The sequence below is a fragment of the Phyllostomus hastatus genome, unplaced genomic scaffold (genome assembly GCF_019186645.2).
Source record: "Phyllostomus hastatus isolate PE091 unplaced genomic scaffold, TTU_PhHast_1.1 phas_contig_148, whole genome shotgun sequence".
Taxonomy (NCBI): Eukaryota; Metazoa; Chordata; class Mammalia; order Chiroptera; family Phyllostomidae; genus Phyllostomus; species Phyllostomus hastatus.
The window spans coordinates 19,150,598-19,168,503 of NW_025333607.1; the positions used below are offsets into that span (position 1 = coordinate 19,150,598).

At 44.1% G+C, this 17,906-nt stretch overlaps 1 protein-coding gene across 2 annotated transcripts in view; it reads right to left on the reverse strand.

Annotated features, from left to right (window-relative positions):
• Positions 1-17,906, reverse strand: part of BRINP3 (BMP/retinoic acid inducible neural specific 3) — a 439,538-nt gene that overhangs the window by 203,257 nt on the left and 218,375 nt on the right. The window contains exon 1 of one of the 2 annotated variants that reach the window (XM_045859042.1): positions 1,652-1,972. The exons of the other annotated variant lie outside the window; for it this stretch is intronic. The gene's annotated coding sequence lies outside the window, so the exon portion shown is untranslated. Of the gene's footprint in view, positions 1-1,651; positions 1,973-17,906 lie in introns of those variants that run through there. 2 annotated transcript variants of the gene reach the window in all.

Genomic DNA, 17,906 nt, shown 5'->3' on the forward strand with positions numbered 1-17,906 from the left:
AGGTTATAATCCAGCAAAACGCACTTACCCAAATACCACACGCTTGCGCCTTTCTGAAGAAGACGAGCCGGAGAAGAAGAGCTCTCTCACTGCACCCAAAGTTGGTCCCCCCTCCCTCCGCCCTGCGCAACGGCAGCCGTCCTCCGAGAGGGGGTTTGAACCGGCGAATGACGCTAAGCCCTGGTGTCTTCAGCTGAAGTCAGGGGCGCTGATGGCACTTGTCAGGACGCAGGGACGGCCAGGCAGGGAAGGGGACCAGGCAGAAACTAGTGCGGGGTGAGGGGTGCCGGGTGGGGCGGGCGGTCTCGGCCCGGTTCTCCGGGCGGGAGCCCAGGGGAAGCCCTCGGACGGACCCCGAGGCGGGGGGGGATGGGCTGAGGCTGGAACGGGAGCTAACAGGGCTGCTGAATCTCGGAAGCAGTACTTGGGTTGTCGCGTCAGCCATCAACGACGACGGGAATAGTTCTCTCCGAGAATTTCATATACAGAGAAGGAAATAAAAAAAGCTTGAGCAATAGGTCTCATCTCCATTCGTCCCAATAGAGAGAAATGTTGCAGAAAGCAGAAACTTGTTCTTATGGGCAGGGGGCGGTCTCAGAGGAAAACCCCTAAACCTCAATATTCCTTAGAGATCACTGATACTTGTGGGTTTGGCCTTTAATGAATACGATGTCTTTATCATTATGTGAAGTTAAAGCTAAGGTTTAAAATGTTTCCCAACACACTTAAAGGGGAAGTAACCACCCTAACTGTCCGTTAAGCCCACAAAAATGTTCACAAAAGGAAAAATCACTGACATATTAACATACTCACTAAACACTGAGCCTTGGGGCTGAACATGCGTGCAGTGAGGCCATTACATTTTTCATAGAAACTCTGTCCCTGAATTTCAATGCACTAGAACTGAGATAATCAATGCTTTCTTCAGATAGCACTTCACCTCTGAAGCGAGCACTCTGTCCAATGAACTGTTCACTGGCTAAATTCGCAGAATCAGAAATGTGCTCCCAGACATGATGCCCACATTGCAACACAGCGCCCAAAATAACGTGCCTGTGCGTGATGTGGGATGTTGGGGGGTGGGGGGGGAATGGTGAACTGACAAGTCACACCCCTCCCCAGACCACACCACGGCTTTCGGTGCTTACTGTGCTGCGAACCCGTAAAAACACACTTCACACAGGCCCTCCCTCAGTCACCTCCTGGCTGGCAGTGACCAACACTGACCCGAACAACCTCCCGGTGACCAGAGGCCAGCGAGCTTTCGCAGACCCTGGGGTTGTCGGAAGGTCTCTTTTAAAAGCTCACTCTTAGATAAGCATAAAATGTGACCTTTCAAATGGTACCAGAGTGTGGGCCAGGAAGCATTCCTGGGGGGTGGGGGGGGGGAGGAGGGGTACTGTTCGCTATGGCCTGGGATACAAATGACAGAAATAAACAGAGAATTTACAAGACGACGAGGTGGTTCACCACCTGGGATGCAGATCAGGGCAACGGCAACTAACATACTCATTAGACACGGCCACACAGATCTCTGAGTTCTGGAAGTCACAGCAATGTTTCAGAGAGCGGCCCTTTGGAAGCAAGCACAGCTCCTGAAAAACAACAGCAGCAGTAAGTTTCTAGCAAACGTGTAAAGAGCACAACTTACCAGAGGACAGTTCGGGAAGCGAGATGACAGAGCGAGAAAACGCGTCCAGAATTCACACGGAGACTCCATGATCGCCCCAGTCAAGGTAAAGTGGCCAGCTGCAGGGTGGTGGGACTTTGAGATAAGCAGCGGTTCCTGGTGGCATGGAACCAAGTGAAAACCAGTTACACCGAGAGCCGAGGACCCCGGAGGAAGGAAAGCAAAATGGGGAAGAGGTGCCTTGTATTTGGGGAGGGGTGGGGGTGGAAGGGGACTTCTCGAGGCTGATCCTGAGGCGGTCAGAATGCGAGTTCGCGGACAGCGGGGGGCAAACAGAAGCCCGGCAAACCCTCCAGAGGACGGGCGGTGGAACCCCGAGAAGCCTGCGAAGAGGGGTAAAGGGATGGGCCGAAGACGAGGGGAGCTAGGGAGAACTGGGGAGCCAGGCTGTAGTCATCCGGAGAGACGGGGCGGCGGGGACGACTGAGGCTGCTGGGAAGCGTCCAATGAGAACCCGCGTGGGCACGGGCTCGGGGATCGCGCTCTGATCTCCCCACTCTCGGCGCCTCACGCGCTCCCTGCATCGGGAACGTCGCGATTAGGATCAACGCGAGTCCGTCAGTGCCTTTCACTAGGGTTTCCCTTGGACCCTGTCGCTCCCCGCAACTGGGGGGGGGGGGGGGAGTAGTGAAGAAGCCCAGCACCGCCAGCCGTGCCCACCCCGCCCCCCCCCCACGAACGACCGTGGTCACTTTAGGACGATCAGATCACCAGCATCTGGGGGGGCGGGGGGGCGGGAGGAGATCACGGGGCTGCAGATGCGGCTGAGGCCATCACCCGAGCACTGTCGGGGGGCGCTGTGCCCGAGGCGCAGGCCGGGGGGCGCGGTGCAGTGGTTAGAGGCGCAGCGGTGGCGGCGGGAGCTCTCCCGGGTCCTGATTTCCCCCACGAACCTGCGGCCGGAGTCTCAAGGAGCCGACCTCTATCCGAAAACCTCCGCTTCCGCTGGCTTTAGAAGCTGGGCTTTGGAGGTTCTGGGGACCGCCCCTGGGGAGCAGGCGGCAGGCCTGGCGGCCCCGCACCCCCCCTGATTCCTGCGCCCAGGGCGAGTGCGCTAGGCAGCGCTTTGCTGCAGAACGCCTTCTTGGGCCATTTTCGGATCCCGCTACCGCCCGAAGAAGGATCGCCTGATCGATCAGGTAAGATTTGGATTCCTTCTCCCCTTTCCTCTCCACGGTCACGTTCCTTCTCCAAGACCAAATCCCAAATCTCTGTCTCTGCCTCTCAATTCGGGAACTTCCCTTTCTTCTCTGAAACCTACCACCCCTAGGAAATGGCTAGTTTCCCCTGAGGGGCTGCTGATTCTCCTGCGGGGGGGGGGGGGGGGTACGATTTCTATTTTGGCGGTGAGATCCCCTCACCATGCCCGACCTTCCCTGGGGAACCTCCCTCCCTCCCTGCGCTCATCCCGAGCCACGGTGTGTGGGTAAAGAGCGCTGCGGGAGTCTCCTGTCCTTGGCTCTATCTTCCTCTGGACCCCGGAGCAAGCATCCTTATATTCTCTCTCTCTCTCTCTCTCTCTCTCTCCCTCTCTCTCTCCCTCCCTCCCTCTCTCTCTCTCTCTCTCTCTCTCTCTCTCTCTCTCTCTCGGAGGGAAAGGAGGTTGGGTGGAAATTGATTTCTTGCACAGACTGAAGCGGCAAATGATAGAGGGACCAAACATTCACCCTGGACCCAAACTGTTCTCGGTAAGTAATCTTCTCTGTGGCTGGAAAGGAAAAGCCTGCTTCTCCAGCCCCCGCCCGCCCCCACCCCACGCCACTTCCTTTGCTTCTTCTCAGTGTGTAAATCACGAGCAGGGCCAGTGAGAATGTCCCTTTCCCTGCCTCCAGGGAGAGCAGTTGTCAGTATGGGTGGATTTGAAGCCAGGGACTTTCCGGCGGCGATAGGAGGGCTTTAAGGCCCTCCCTTTCCCATAGTCAAAGCCGGAACACAGGTAAAGCTGATCCTTGCTTGCCCTGCCAAAGGGATACATAAACACCTCCCTTATTTCTCACTAATTCTCTTTCCTTTCTGAAAATAACAGTTGCCAGCAGTAGCCCCATGTCTATGCTTTTGGTATATCTTGGCCATATTCAAAAATATAATATTCTTTCAGTTCCAGAAATGAGAATGTGTGTGTATATGTGTGTATATGTATACACATATGTGTATGTATGTATGTGTGTGTGTGTATTTCACCAAGTAAGTTCAAGCTATAGCAATCTCCTACTAATGTGTGCATCTGGGTCCAACCTCTTGTACAAATCTGTAGCCTCCAGAACAGTGGTTTGCGTGTTGTGACGAGACCCAGAGTTTCGTGAGGGCCTCTGGTTTCCATGTCTTCAGCAACCCCGGGCCGTGCATGCCCATCCCGTGAAGAGTGGGTAGGTGTACCGGTGGGAAGAGGCCAAACAGCTCTTGCCAGTGCCTACTCATGGGCCCCGAGTGCAGAACAACAAGTTCTGCAAATGGACTGAGCGTGCTTGCCAAGTGCAAGCGGACCATTTCAGACGTGAGCACTGAAAGGGGACTTGCTCTAAGAGAAATCATCGCAGGTTTGAGTTACAGAATATATTTGCTGGCAAAAGAGTCATACCAAATTCTACCCTCTTTTATTGTCAGTCTCTCTACTGTAAACACTTCACCTGCTGGAATTTAATGATAAAGAAAAAGCTAACTGGCCCACAATTGATTCCTGAAGCAAACAGGATGGCCTTCACTTCATTGGAAATATTGGATATTAAAATTCCATTGATTAGAACAAACTTCGGTTCAGATCGTCAATTTTCTAGAAATCGGTAGCATAAAGTCCCAGGAGACAGCTAAGTGACATTTTACAACAGCAAGGCAAGGGCGCATGGGCACAAGTATCTACTGACATTATTAGTATCAAAACTGGGGCAGGCGGTCCGTAAGGATTTGTTTGTATAACTTTTTTTCTTTCTCTCCTTAGGCTATATGCCAGCCCTAATGATGCTGTGGAGTCGAAGTTTTCCTTCAGTCCTTCACTTCACCAAAAGGACGATCTCCTTTTGTGTCTGTCTCGTGTTTCAGAGGGACTGTATTTTGCTGGAGAATCTGACATCCACATAAGGAAGACGGATATCCTAAATCGCACCCACTACGAATACAACCTAATGGCTGTGATAGGAAACACTCTTTTCATATAAATCCTCAATGTGCTACCCAAACCTACTGGCCTACCTTGCTATTTAAAGAGATGCAATTGTTTTGTTGAGGACCCAGCTCGACTTAAATCACAAAACATAACATCCAATTTTTTATAATTATCATATCAGATAACTGGGAGGTTGCTATGCTTCAAAATACTTGGAGGGAAAAAAGGGGACAGGATAAAAAAATAATTTTGTGCTCCATGGTTTCTTAACTTCAAAACAGTTTACAACACTGAGTTTATTAGGTAAGTTAAGTGTGTGAGCATTATATTAAATCATAAGGTTACAACTGATGGACCTCAAAAGACAGCCATGGGCTTTAAACCTCCTGGCTGGCTTTTACCTTAAGTGCAAATCTGGTTTTTAGTTAGAACTTTCTCAGGAGTTATATATTTTCATTTTACCTGGAGCATGTCCTTTCCTGCATTATCGGAGATTGTTGGTATTTTAGCACATTTTGCATAACTGGTGATGTTCTTGTTTGCTACCCTGGCTCTTCATTCTCTTAAGTGTAAGCAAACCACCTAATATATTTCTTACCATCAATCCACTAAGATGTCCAGTCTAAGCAATGTTCGAGATACACCGTATTAGAGAGGGTGTGAGGCAAATTGCTGGTGAAGCAATATGTCAACATGCTTTAGACTATTTTAACCTTAAATCCAATTTATAGCAAAAAAAATGGGTTAAGTATGATTAAGCATATTTCAACTGTCCCTGGTGTACAAGAGGTTCATATATGACATCCATAATTATGCATATATAATTGCCCTCATTCCAATATTTAAATTTATTTTAATCTCTGCCATGTGTTTATTTTGGTCTTAGAGCTTTCTCTTTGAAAGTGTCTAAAGTTTCTTAAATCCCAAAGAGTGCAACCATCTTCATGCCTCACTTACTTACTTCATGCCATAAACCAGTATGCTGCTAAATGAGCCAACATATTTCAATCTCAAGAAAGTGTGTCAAAACTTGAAGGGATTTCAAACATCCTTTAGTCTAACTCCTTCATTAAGAGCACAGTGAAACCATACACAAACTAGTAACTCAAGGAACTTTAAATGTAGTTTCCCGACCTTCTTAGCTGGTTTTCATTCTCAATCAATTAAATTCTGTTAGTAGCTGCAGAAACAGGTATTGCTGGAGACAGGGGCAGGGGACACTGGGAGACGGAGCAGTTAATACAAAGATGCATTAAATGCAGCCCTCTTCTCATTCTGTTGACCACTAATACGCTTTATTGCAGAACGTTTTTACTTCCCTGCTGGGTTTTATCCTCCCCAGCTTCCTCCACTTCCCCCTCAATGATTGGGGAACATTGCATGACCTAATTTTACTTTCTCAGAAAAGAGCCTGGTGCTTTTGCGCATGCACTGGGTTGTTCCTCGGACATCCGTCCCGCCCCTGACCAAACAGCCTTAAACTAGATCATTCCAACTACATGCCAACCATGAACATGCCATTTCATACTCCATGAGGTCACCCCTATGTTCTTATTTTTTAATTCCCTGCCAATATAAAAAAATAAGAGTGTAGCAAGAGGAAGGCCAACATCTCAAAATAAAGTGATTAATTAGGCCCTGACTTATGTCTGAAATCACACACACACACACACACACACACAATATGAAGTAAATGCAGAGCAAAAGACACTACATGGTGATTAAAACATCTAAAAAAATCTATGCTACACTGAAGAAAAAAAAAAAGCTTTCTTAATTAGGAGGAAAGCTATAAGACTACAACCACGCAGGAGTATTCAATTTTCTGGAGTGGCTGAAGCCATATCAGTTGTCTCCATTCTTTCAGACACATCAATACTTGAGCATTCCATGCAATCTACTTTTTTAAAATGACAAGCTTAAAGATAAATATCAACAACACAATTCATTCATAGTTATCATCACTACCTGGACTGAAAAAGACAAGGTTATAATTATAGATCCTATAATGTGCTCTTATAAAATTAAACTTTTGCGCTCATTTGAAATACTGAAAAAGATGGAACACATATGAGAAATTAATATTGTTTTTTTTATGTTTTAAGGGTTGACAACAAAATCCACACTATTCAAAGCCTATTTGTTCATGAACACAAATTTCTAATTATTAAAGAGAAAGATTCATAAAATATTTAAGAGCCTGCTCTAGATCTGTTTCATTAAATAGATTATCTCAATATCAACTGTGCGATTTGGTTATAAACATTTCATAAATGAAATAACTGTCTCAAAGAGCTTAATTAATTTCCCAAAAGTCACAGAGTAAGTGGAAGATTCAGAACTGGAAATCAGTTTTTATGACTCCAAAGCCCAGGTGGGTTCCCATTAAACCCTTCTGTCACGTATAAAATACTGTGGGAAGGGCAGCATTCTGGGAGCTTTTGGTAAGGAGCTTTCACGTTGCCGCACGTGTTTCTGTAGGACTAATGACGCCTTCACATGCGTACAGTGGAATTCGGAGCCTGGCCTGTTTCCAAGGACATGCCGCCGACTGCCAGCGCCATGACGAAGGAAGCATGTCTGTATTTTTTAATAGTATTGATCCTCGACTCTCTGACTCTGTATCCCCCTCTCCCATCTATATGGGTCCCTACATGGAGGAGGAGATCAATGAGAATTTACGCAATGCTTAAAATTAAGTACTTCACCAAACTTTCTTTCCTTAATGTTCTAACAGACTTACTGTATTTAATTTGTACCCAAAATTTAGAAATACTGTTACTAAATGACAGCATTTTTCACAATATTTTCAGAATATTTTACATATATCTGGCCTAGTAGACCATGTTAAAGATGATGATCCTTTCCTATTGCATGGACTTTATATTTTTATAAATACATTATCAGCCGCCACACTCATTTAATCCTCTGACCATTTGGCTTCTTCGAAAATGAGAGAAATGAAGTACAAGGAAATTGAAGCACCATTATTCATTACTAAAAAAATAATTGAATTCTGTCTGTTCACTGTATTATATTTCCTAATTTGCTGGAGGAAAAAAGAAATATAATGAAAATATCAAATTATTTGTTATTTTACTAACAAACTATTTATGTAAATGTAAATTCCTCATCTGTCAACTTTTGCAAGTAAAATATATTCATAGAACAGCAGAGTGTTTCCAACATTATGACATAAATTTTAAAACTATCAATTTACACAACATTTGACTATTCCGAGTTTTCAGAATTAAGATTTTTGACATTAAGAATAATGATTATTTTCTAAATTATTTGTACTCCCCAAAATCTATTCGTAAGTGTAGTGACCAAGGATGTTCCCTGGCATAACGATTATATGGCCCCATGTATTACCAACTGGCATGCATAAATTTGCACAGTTTTTGAAGTAACCTGCAAAATAATAATTTTGAGAACATTCAAAGAAGTGAGCAGGTATACTTCCTTGTAATCCTCCCTTGTCTTGGGCATCTGAATTTCAGTGGCTGCTCAGTGCGGTAGACACTAGGAACAGCCAGCAAAGTATCCACATTCTAATTCCCAGGAAGTGAGACTAGGTTTCCTTGTATGGCCAGAGGGACCCTACAGACTCCATGCTGTTAAGAGCTTTGAGACACAGGGAGTAGCCTAGATCACCCCTTGCAGGATCTTTGGTTCATGCCTAAATGTCCTGAACAATCTGGCCCTGTTCCAAATGTCCACTCTTAGAACACATCCTTGGTTTCAACGGGCCTGTAATGTTCACTTTTACTTCTGGTTTACAGGAATCATACCCAAAAACTGCCACCATGCTTCACCGGTCCAATATTGCATGGTGGCTGAGTCGCCAATGATAATCTTTCTTGCCTCAGTTGCTCAGTGAGCCATGGTTCCTGGGCAGCGGTGGATTGGTCAGCGTGGACCAAATGCCTTTGTGGACGTTTTTGGCTGGGACCAAATGTCTGCTTGTCAGATTAGCTGTGTCTGCCTAATGCAATTTTATAGGAGGAAGGACAGATTCAGAGAAAGACATGTGTTGACAGAATAGGGGACTCTCAGCCAAGGGAGCTGGAACGGGGAGGGAAACTGATGCTTCCCTAACACTCGCATAAGAAATGAAACCCTGCTGACCCACTTTCGACTTCTGACCTCCGGAACTTAATTGAGTTATTACATTTGTGCCGTTTCAAGACACTACGTGCTTGTGCTAATGTATAATAGCAGCGATGGAAAACAAACAGAACTAGTCCTGCAAAGAGGGCAAAAATCGATAGTTGGTATGCTCTTTCCTCTTTAGAAACTTTATGATTTAACAGCAAACTGTAGCCTCATGGTCATTCCCTTTCTCTGGGTATTTTCATCGAGATGAAACTTGATTTCGTTAAAAGCCTAGCGGATTATCCAACTGGGTTCCATAGGGAATGGGTAGGAATTGGGTTTGGGAAAACTAAGTATAGCACTAGTTTCCACACATAAACTAACAAGTTAAAACATGTATAATAGTACATAGTTATATTCATTTAGATTGTACTACTTGACACAGAGTCTCACCCATATCAGCACCCGACACATGCTGGTTTTGTTCTAACTAGTACTGACTTAGATGTAAGGAACTGAATACTGCTCATTACATTAGAATATTATATAGAAACATGTGGTATAAAGAGAAGACACTATGTGCAATGAGGTTAAGCACAGAAGCCCATGACAATTAGAAAAATATTAAAAGCAATAGAAGACTTAAAATGAGACCATAAGTACAAGACTGACAAGGCAGGGAGTATGTTTATTTTCATGGAAAGACTGACATGAAGCAATTTGATCATTTTTTCCTTGTATTTTGTACAGTATTGCAATCAAGAAAAGAGGCTGGACATTTACGTAATTAGGATGCATCATTAATTTCAGTGTCTCATGAACTGCTAAGGCCTTTTGCCCCTTTTAATGAAAATGAAAGGAAACTGAGTTACTTGATTGCCAATTCTCCTGGTATCTCTAAATCCCTCTAAATCTCCTGTACTTCCAACTCCGAAGAAATGAATGCACTGCACAGGGCGGATAAACAATCCTTCACATTGATCATGGACTTCGCCTCTGAGGACAAACTAGAAACTTACAGACAAAAGCAATTTTAAAAGACCATGTGAAATGAATCCATTTCGTATTTATGGAAGAAGACCAGGCTTAAAAGTCAATTCTACAAATATTTATTGAGCACTTATTCAACAATCACTTATGAATAGTATTACATATGAGAAGCAAAGTCCTAAGTGCTATAAGAATATAAAAATCAGTAAGCTACGGTCTTTATGTCCTCGTAAGAGGGTAAGGGAAGTATACTGATAAATATAAAGGTCTTTTCTGAGTCCATCCCACACTCTATTCACATCATCAATCACCCTTGTATTAGAAAGAAAACCAAATTTATGGATTGTCATCTGTGGGCCAAGCACTGCTTAGGATAAGATGTTGAATGAATAACCGAAGTCAAGCATCTCACGACAAAGAAAATAATAAACCTGGAGTTGAGTAATTGCTGGTGCCTGAGCCTAGGCATAGATCTCTTCTGCAACACAGGTGGCAAGCTTTGCTTATTTATATTACATAGCAGCTTCTGGAAACAGGTGAGTGTGTCCCCTCTAGCCTGGGTTTGTTGGCAGGAGGAGTTTGCCTTGCCTCTCCAGGCAATAGTTAGAGCATTCTTGAGCTAATAAAAAATCTTCCCAGAGAACTCACACATCTGCTTAAATGATGCACCGTTGTTCCTTTTTTCCTTACACTTATTGAGGTGACATTAGTCAATAAGATTATACAGGCTTCAAGCTCCTGTGAGCTGCAAATATGTTTCCCATAAAAAAGCAGTAGAAACAACAGCACAGAACATTGGAAACAACAGTGCAGAACCATAGAGCACGTAGCCCGTGAGTCCAGTCATCCTTCTGGGCCCCTGATATGTGCCACTGGTCACACAATACTTCCTGTTAGAGGAATGTCACAAAGCATTCTAAGCCAATAAACTCACAACTGAGTCACCATCTTTCTTCCTCAAACCCTACTCCTTTTCCAGCGAATGGTCCCACCATCCATCCAGCCATGTCATCCCTGAATCACTTTTGTACTCTTCCTCCACATTCCATCATCAGCGATTACCTAGGACATTGTACATAACTCACTCTGACCAGCTCTCTCCCACGGCCCCCCCCAACCCTTGCCCCTCTATCGTCATTTCTCATTGGGACCACTGAAAGCGCCTCCTAACTGCATCTAACCTGGATTCTCCAGATCACAGTCGGAGAGAGATTTTCAAAACTCATAGGACGCTGTCGTCCCACCCCAGGTCCCTCCCCCACCCAGTTATGAGGCTTTGCCCTTAGAATGGTTCTCACTGTTCTCAGGAGCCATACTAGCTAATGACCTGGCCTCAACCAAACTCTCCATCTTCACGTTGCACAAAACCCTTCTTTGTCCTCTTCAGTCAAGGCACTACCTAAAGCCATTCCCTGCCACACTACCACGGGCTTCCTGTCTTTTCACACGTGCTCTGTGTCTGCGTCGAACACGATCCCTCTCCCTCTCTACTGCCTTGGCCTCTACTCACTGACCTATCACAGACCGGGGTGGCCTTTGCCATCTCTGCCTCAGCCGCCTCCCTACTACAGGTCCAACACTTGTGGGTGGGCTGCGACGCTGCCCACAGTAACCACTGATCGCCCTCTAAGAAGATTAATTAGGTTTCCAACTCAGTGTAAACGTGTAATTACTTAGCTGTCCTTAGATGGTAATCCTCTAACATTAAAGACCAGTGAACCCCTGGGAAAACATGATATCAATCTCGTCAGCCTTCCCGATGTTTTCATAAAAATACTTTGTTATGAAGTAAGAATTAAATGCCCTTCAAATATGTATAAACACTGAGAGGAAAAGAAATGGCAAGGCACAACACACTATTATGGTTTTGGCAATTCTAAGTGACCAAATTCACCAAAAAAGAGAAGAGAAGAGAAGAGAAGAGAAGAGAAGAGAAGAGAAGAAAAGAGAAGAGAAGAGAAGAGAAGAAAAGAAAAGAAAGAAAAGAAAAGAAAAGAAAAGAAAGAGAAGAAAAAAGAAAAGAGAAAAGAAACCTCATTTGCTCCAAGTATCTGATGCAGCTTACTCTTACACAGGATGGGGAGCCGGCCGTTCCATAAACAAGAGCAAGGGGTTCAGTGCACCAGGGGCAGGCCTGGTGGAAGAGGGAGCGGTCAAGGGAAAACTCAGAGGCAAGAGCAGCAGCAGGCCTGTGGGGCCCACAGTTGCCCGGCACACCCCCGGAACCTAACGGGAAATGCGGTGGCCCTCCAGCAGAGGAAGGCTGGGCCGTGACCCTCTCAGCTGCATGAGTGATAAAGGGGCCCCTCTCAGCAGGACCAGGCCCAGGACACAAGAGCGACCTACCGGGCAGGATCCTGGCTCTGGTCCTATCCTGCCAATGCAGTGTCCGTGGGTGGCAAGCGCAAGCCTCCCGTTGGCAGCCTGGAGGCCCTGGTCTGCGCTGCCCCGTGCCAGAAGTGGTGCTTAAGCACTGGGCTTCGATAGCGTTCTCTGGGGCTCTGCCTGAGCCGGCTTCTCCCCTGGGAAGGCAGCTCCTGGGAGATCCGTTTTGGTCAAGTGAACTCTCCCCTTTCACTGGAACAGTCACAGTCAAACAGCTGGAAGGAATTCTAATGACCGCAGTAATCCTTAAGTCTTTTCAACAGTATTTATGATGTTAATAGACCTGAGGTACTTCTGTTTTCTCTTAGGCTCCCTCCCCAACATCTTGGTACTTTCCTACACTCCTGTGAGCTTTCCTGTTATTCTATGTCCTTGTATGGAAGATCGGAAGACCATTTAAATTCCTCCCCAACCTTTGTTCTAACCCCAAGGGACATTGCCTTTATTTGTTTTCTTCAGAAACAGATGTTTGGAATATAGAAAAATAGGCATGCTCACAATGCCATCATGTATATGGAGATGACATGACCATTTGTCTCAAGAAATATGTGTATTTTCCTCTGGATTTGGGGGTTTTGAAAATATATAAAGATCTTGATTTTACTGATGCTCTAAACTTTCAAAGAAAAATCCTTACTGTAGGTCTAGATATTTATATACCATAGACATATTTTTCAACAATGAATTATGTACCTTTTCTTCCCGAGTATTTTAATTAGGGTTATACTATTTAAATGCATAAATCTAAGCCTTTTAGTGACTACTACATTGCCATTAAATCACAAGTAGCAAGTACCATAAAACTTGAAATTCTCAATGGCACCTCATCAAATTTGGAAGCAGTTTTAAATGAATGACTTGGAGATGCTGTTCTTTGGGAAGTGGTAGAAGATAAAGTTCACGTAAGTCTAAAACTTTATTAAGAATAATTTCAATTATAAAAAAAACAAAAGTTGTCTGGCAGATCAATACAGAATTCCCTTAAATATAGCTTCAGGATGTTAAATGATTCTAGTATAAGTTATCTGCATTTCACATAAATGTAAACTAATACCTGAAGTTTACTTGATCCACACATTTGTAAAATGCTTGTTGAAACATAACAGGTTTCTACAGAGATTTTAGATTCTACAAAAATAATTTTCTGTTACTACAAACTATAGAATTCCACATCTGGAAATTTTTCTATAAAACTACTTGGAATCACAATATTATTAAAGCTACTTGTGCTTTATTATTGCTTTCACTCTTTCTTGTCTCTTTTAAAAATCATCATTATTAATTCTACTTTTAAAGTCTTGTGGTAATTTTACTATTCAAAATCTTGAAGATTCAGATTCATTTCTATACCTCTCGTAAATTTATCTGAGGATACTGACCTTTACATTTTTGGTTACAATCATAAAATTTTTCCTGTTATTGACATTCATATATCCTCTATTGATGTCTTAAAGCTATAGGAAGCCTATTTCTCAAATATTTCAAAAATATTTTCTCCTCCCTCCCCACAGCACCTCTCAATTTTTTGGCTCTATGTTTCATGGAATATATTCTGATGCGTGTTCATGTAACAGAATGTGCCTTACTGATCGCCAACCCCAGAGTCAGCTGTCACTCTTGATCCTGCTCAATTTAACGGTGGCCCTGAACACAGTCAAGGACAATGTTCTTATCACTCGACTTCATGGGGGGACCGTGATTTCTCATCTTGCATCTTATTTCTCCAATCATCCTCTTCTGTCCGTGTAGCAAAGGCACTTTCTACAATTCCTACCGCGCCACATGGAGTACGTAATTAATGGTGAAGACTGGTGGAAGCCACACGGGGCTCACACCCTCTGCTGAGTCTCCTGAACTCACGGTCTACACAGGTCTGACAGTAATAGGCACACAGGGGGTGTTATATGGAGAAAGGATGAGTTATTAAATCTTAATGTGCTTCTTCAGAAATATTCCATGTTCAGTATTATGAAGTTTTTGTTCTTGATGTAGTTTTTGTTGCGGAATACTTTTTATATTTTGAAAGGAAATAGACTAGACTTTCCTTTGCTAGGCAAAGCTTTTAGAATAAATCCATACTAGATACTAACAAATTCAATATAATTAGTACATTGATCCTGTGCAATGCATGCTACAGACTTGGAATAAATATTTAAATATGTCCATAGAGAGACTCAAATCATGCTGGATCAGAAGAAAATTCAATTGTAAGATAATGTATGTTTCCTTCCTTAATAATATCTTATATGTATCTATAATATAGATATATGCTGTCTTTTCTTGCAAGTTGGCTTTTCAACTGAAATATTAAGCCATCATTAGTAGTGCAGTTTATTCACCCAATTTTTTGTAGTTTGCCTGGACAATTTCTATCAAATGTTACAATGAACATAATTTTTAACCAAACAATTCAATAATTAAAAGCCCAGAGATATTTGGACTTATGAGGGTTGCAAAGTCAGTAGAGAATGAAATTTCCTCTTTTCTGTTTGCTAACTCTTCTATTCAATTCAGTGTTGAGTTTATTGACTTCAGTACAGCTTATTTTCAACAATTAAGTGGGAAGGACCTGACATGTGACAGTTATGTTGGAGCCCCAGCATTTACAGAGCAGAAAGGACAGAGCGCAGGGATCGGGGCCCAGGGACCCCGTAAAGCAGCGGTGTGGCCTGGTCCCCAGACTCTCTGTGCTCGGTGCCGAGGGATAATCACCTGACACAGTGATAACTGATGGATATAACAGATCTCCCTGAGGCTTTTTCTCGGCTGATTGTGAAAATACCTGGAGTATCACGACAGGACAGACCCTCTGAGGAACTCTCCCAGCCCACAACAACCAGACCCGGACTGGACGTAATGTTCATGCCCTGAGGTAGGTGGGGGAGGTCTCTAAAGAGCTGTGTACTAGTGATAATCTGAGATAATCAGAGAACCTGCTTACAGTAAATACATACGTGTGTGTGTGTGTGTGTGTGTGTGGATATGTGTGGTAAAGGATATGTACTGTCATTAGCAAGCTCACTGAACAAATTCCAGTGATTTCCGCCCAGTGCCGATGTCCATGACTATGGATACTGTGACAAACTTCTGGTTATTATTCTCGCTCCCCATTCTCTGCGCATTTCCAAGCCAGCTTCAGACGCACACTTGGGGCTTTGCTTTGGAGCCGCTTAGGCAACAACCCCATCACGGCATCGCTCTCCCAGAATCCTTTTCAGAACCCCTGTTTCCCTGGAGTGTTACACCAAGTCCGTAAAGACGCTCAGGGGCCCGTCCGTGATCATCGCTGCCCCTCCGCAGTGCACAGCTTCCACGTGGCCATGCTCATCCTCATGTTGTTCACAGCTGCGGTGTTTTACACAAGCATTAGTGCAGAATGTATGCCACCCACACGATACCGCAGAAAGTACAAACAACATCCTTCCCCTGCGGTGTGATAATGAGAAGCTCTGAAAATTTGGCAAAACTATGGACCCTATTATTTTCGGTTGTTCTCAAAGGTATCTAGAGGTGAGTAGAATTTCTTTTTTAAAAACATCCCATATTTATTTTTCTAATCTACTATAAGTTTTCCTTTAAGAATGGATACATGGAACATTTTGAAAACATACAGTATTGAGGGAGTTTGGTCATTTCTCGTTCAAATCTACAGAGCAAAAGCCTCAAAGGAGAAATTTATTTTTGATGGTAGAGGGGATTCCACGCAGGTGAAAAATCGTTCAGATGTGAATTTTGTAATTGCTTCCCATTCCAGTTGCACGTCCCCCATTCGATTCCTTCTCAACTGCCAAGTACTTGTTTTTAAACAGAACCGATAACAGAGCTTGTGGATGGTAGAATCCCTTTGCTTCCTTCTTCCCCACCTAATTGTCAGGGATGGACTCCCTTGTAGCACTGTGATGGGACACAAATTTTAATTTATATTACAGTTAGAAATAAATAGCTTCCTGTCACTGCAGGGATGAATTTAAGGCATTACATTGGCATTTGGACCCCTCCCACAAAAACAATCAGGGTCTAAATACCACTTAGGCAAATTTATAAATAAAACATATGCACATGTTTTGGTGTAATACACAGAATTCTAGTTCCATTTGGACAAGCGTATGTTAAGTGACATCTTTCAGATCTGTCATATAACTACCATGTCATTCACAGGCATCAAAAGGGGACCCCAGTCCCCGTTTTCTGACCCGTGGGAGCAGCAGTGGTGGCTGGTTATGGAAACACAGGTCTCCGACCACCCGGTGGCTCCTTTTTGACGTGCGATGAGGGGCAGTCGTCACAGTTCACAGGTTCCCTCCCATCCAGGCCTCCCTGCCATTGCCTTTGTCTGTGCTGGCAGGGAACAGAGTTACTGGCTCCTTGTCTTTGCCGTCTGTGCGTCTGAGATAGGGCAGACCCCCACCACTACTGGGGGGAACGGACACCCCCAGGGTTCTGACTGTGGTGAGTGTGTTTGTTGAAGCAATTGTCTGGAAATCTTCCATTCTCCAAACGCAATAGAACCTCATCAGTTCTCAGTATTTTCTTCAAGCCATTAAAACACGGAATGGTCCTTGGTGATGTGAAAAAAAATTGTAAGAAGAAACACAAACAACCTCCGTTTTCTCTGTTCTCTGAAGTATGGGGAATGCTCGCTTCAAACAGGAATTCTCAGAGTCAGGACTAGTCTGTCTTGGAGGTTTTTCTGACTTCCTGTTCTTTGATTATCTGCATGACACTGGGGCTAAGGAGCATTTATAAAAAAAAACAAAAAAGTGACCTAGTGGTTTGGTCACTCATAGTTCAAAATGTGCAGAAAATAAAAAGGGTTTGAAGGAGTGTTAAAAATATAACACAGATTGGGAGTTATAAGACAAGCCAGCTTGCACGCTCTGTCTAAGTGGTTAGTTTTTCGTCCCTCTGGGCCAAATAAGAGAAGACAAGCCAATTATATTTCCTTTGCTTATATATCCTAGGGTTATTTTGATAACTTAAGAAAACGGGGAGTAAACAAATGGATTATTGCCAATGTCGCATCAGGACCTGGGTGCCTGGTAGGGGCTTAAATTTTACAGCAATACGTGTTTGAAAATGGCACCCATTCGGGAGAATAAAGGCGATTTAAAGTGCAAGTGAGTTTAGATTAATGTAAGTAGGTATTTCTTAGAGTGAGATGCAGCCATCAGATTGTATTTTAAACAACAGAAAGATGGGAAATGATGACAATTGCAACCTGCGTGACAGAGAGGAGCACGAAATGCACAGAAGTAAGGAACCTGGGGAAATAGGCTAAACGCCTGCGGAAAAACACGAGGCCTGACCTTGGCGCCCAAGTAGACTACGTGCGCAGGAAAAGTAAGAGCTAAAAGATGCCATTCACGCATCGCTATGAACTTCTCCAGGGCTTAAGGCCCCAGCACTGGACTTTGTTGTTGTAGTTGAATCACAAGGGGAGGGCTTCCCAGTGACACAGTTGTGTTCCGTAATTACACAGCACCTCGTTACAAGCCTTTAGGTCGTTGCCTTCCTTCGGGTTCCTGAGTGCCGTGGGGCCGTGGTGCAGCCGCGCCGCAACCTCTGCTGTCTATCAGGCAGTGTTTGAGTCTGATCCTCTCTGCTCGCAGAATCAGCTACAACCAAAGGTACACCGTGTGGTGG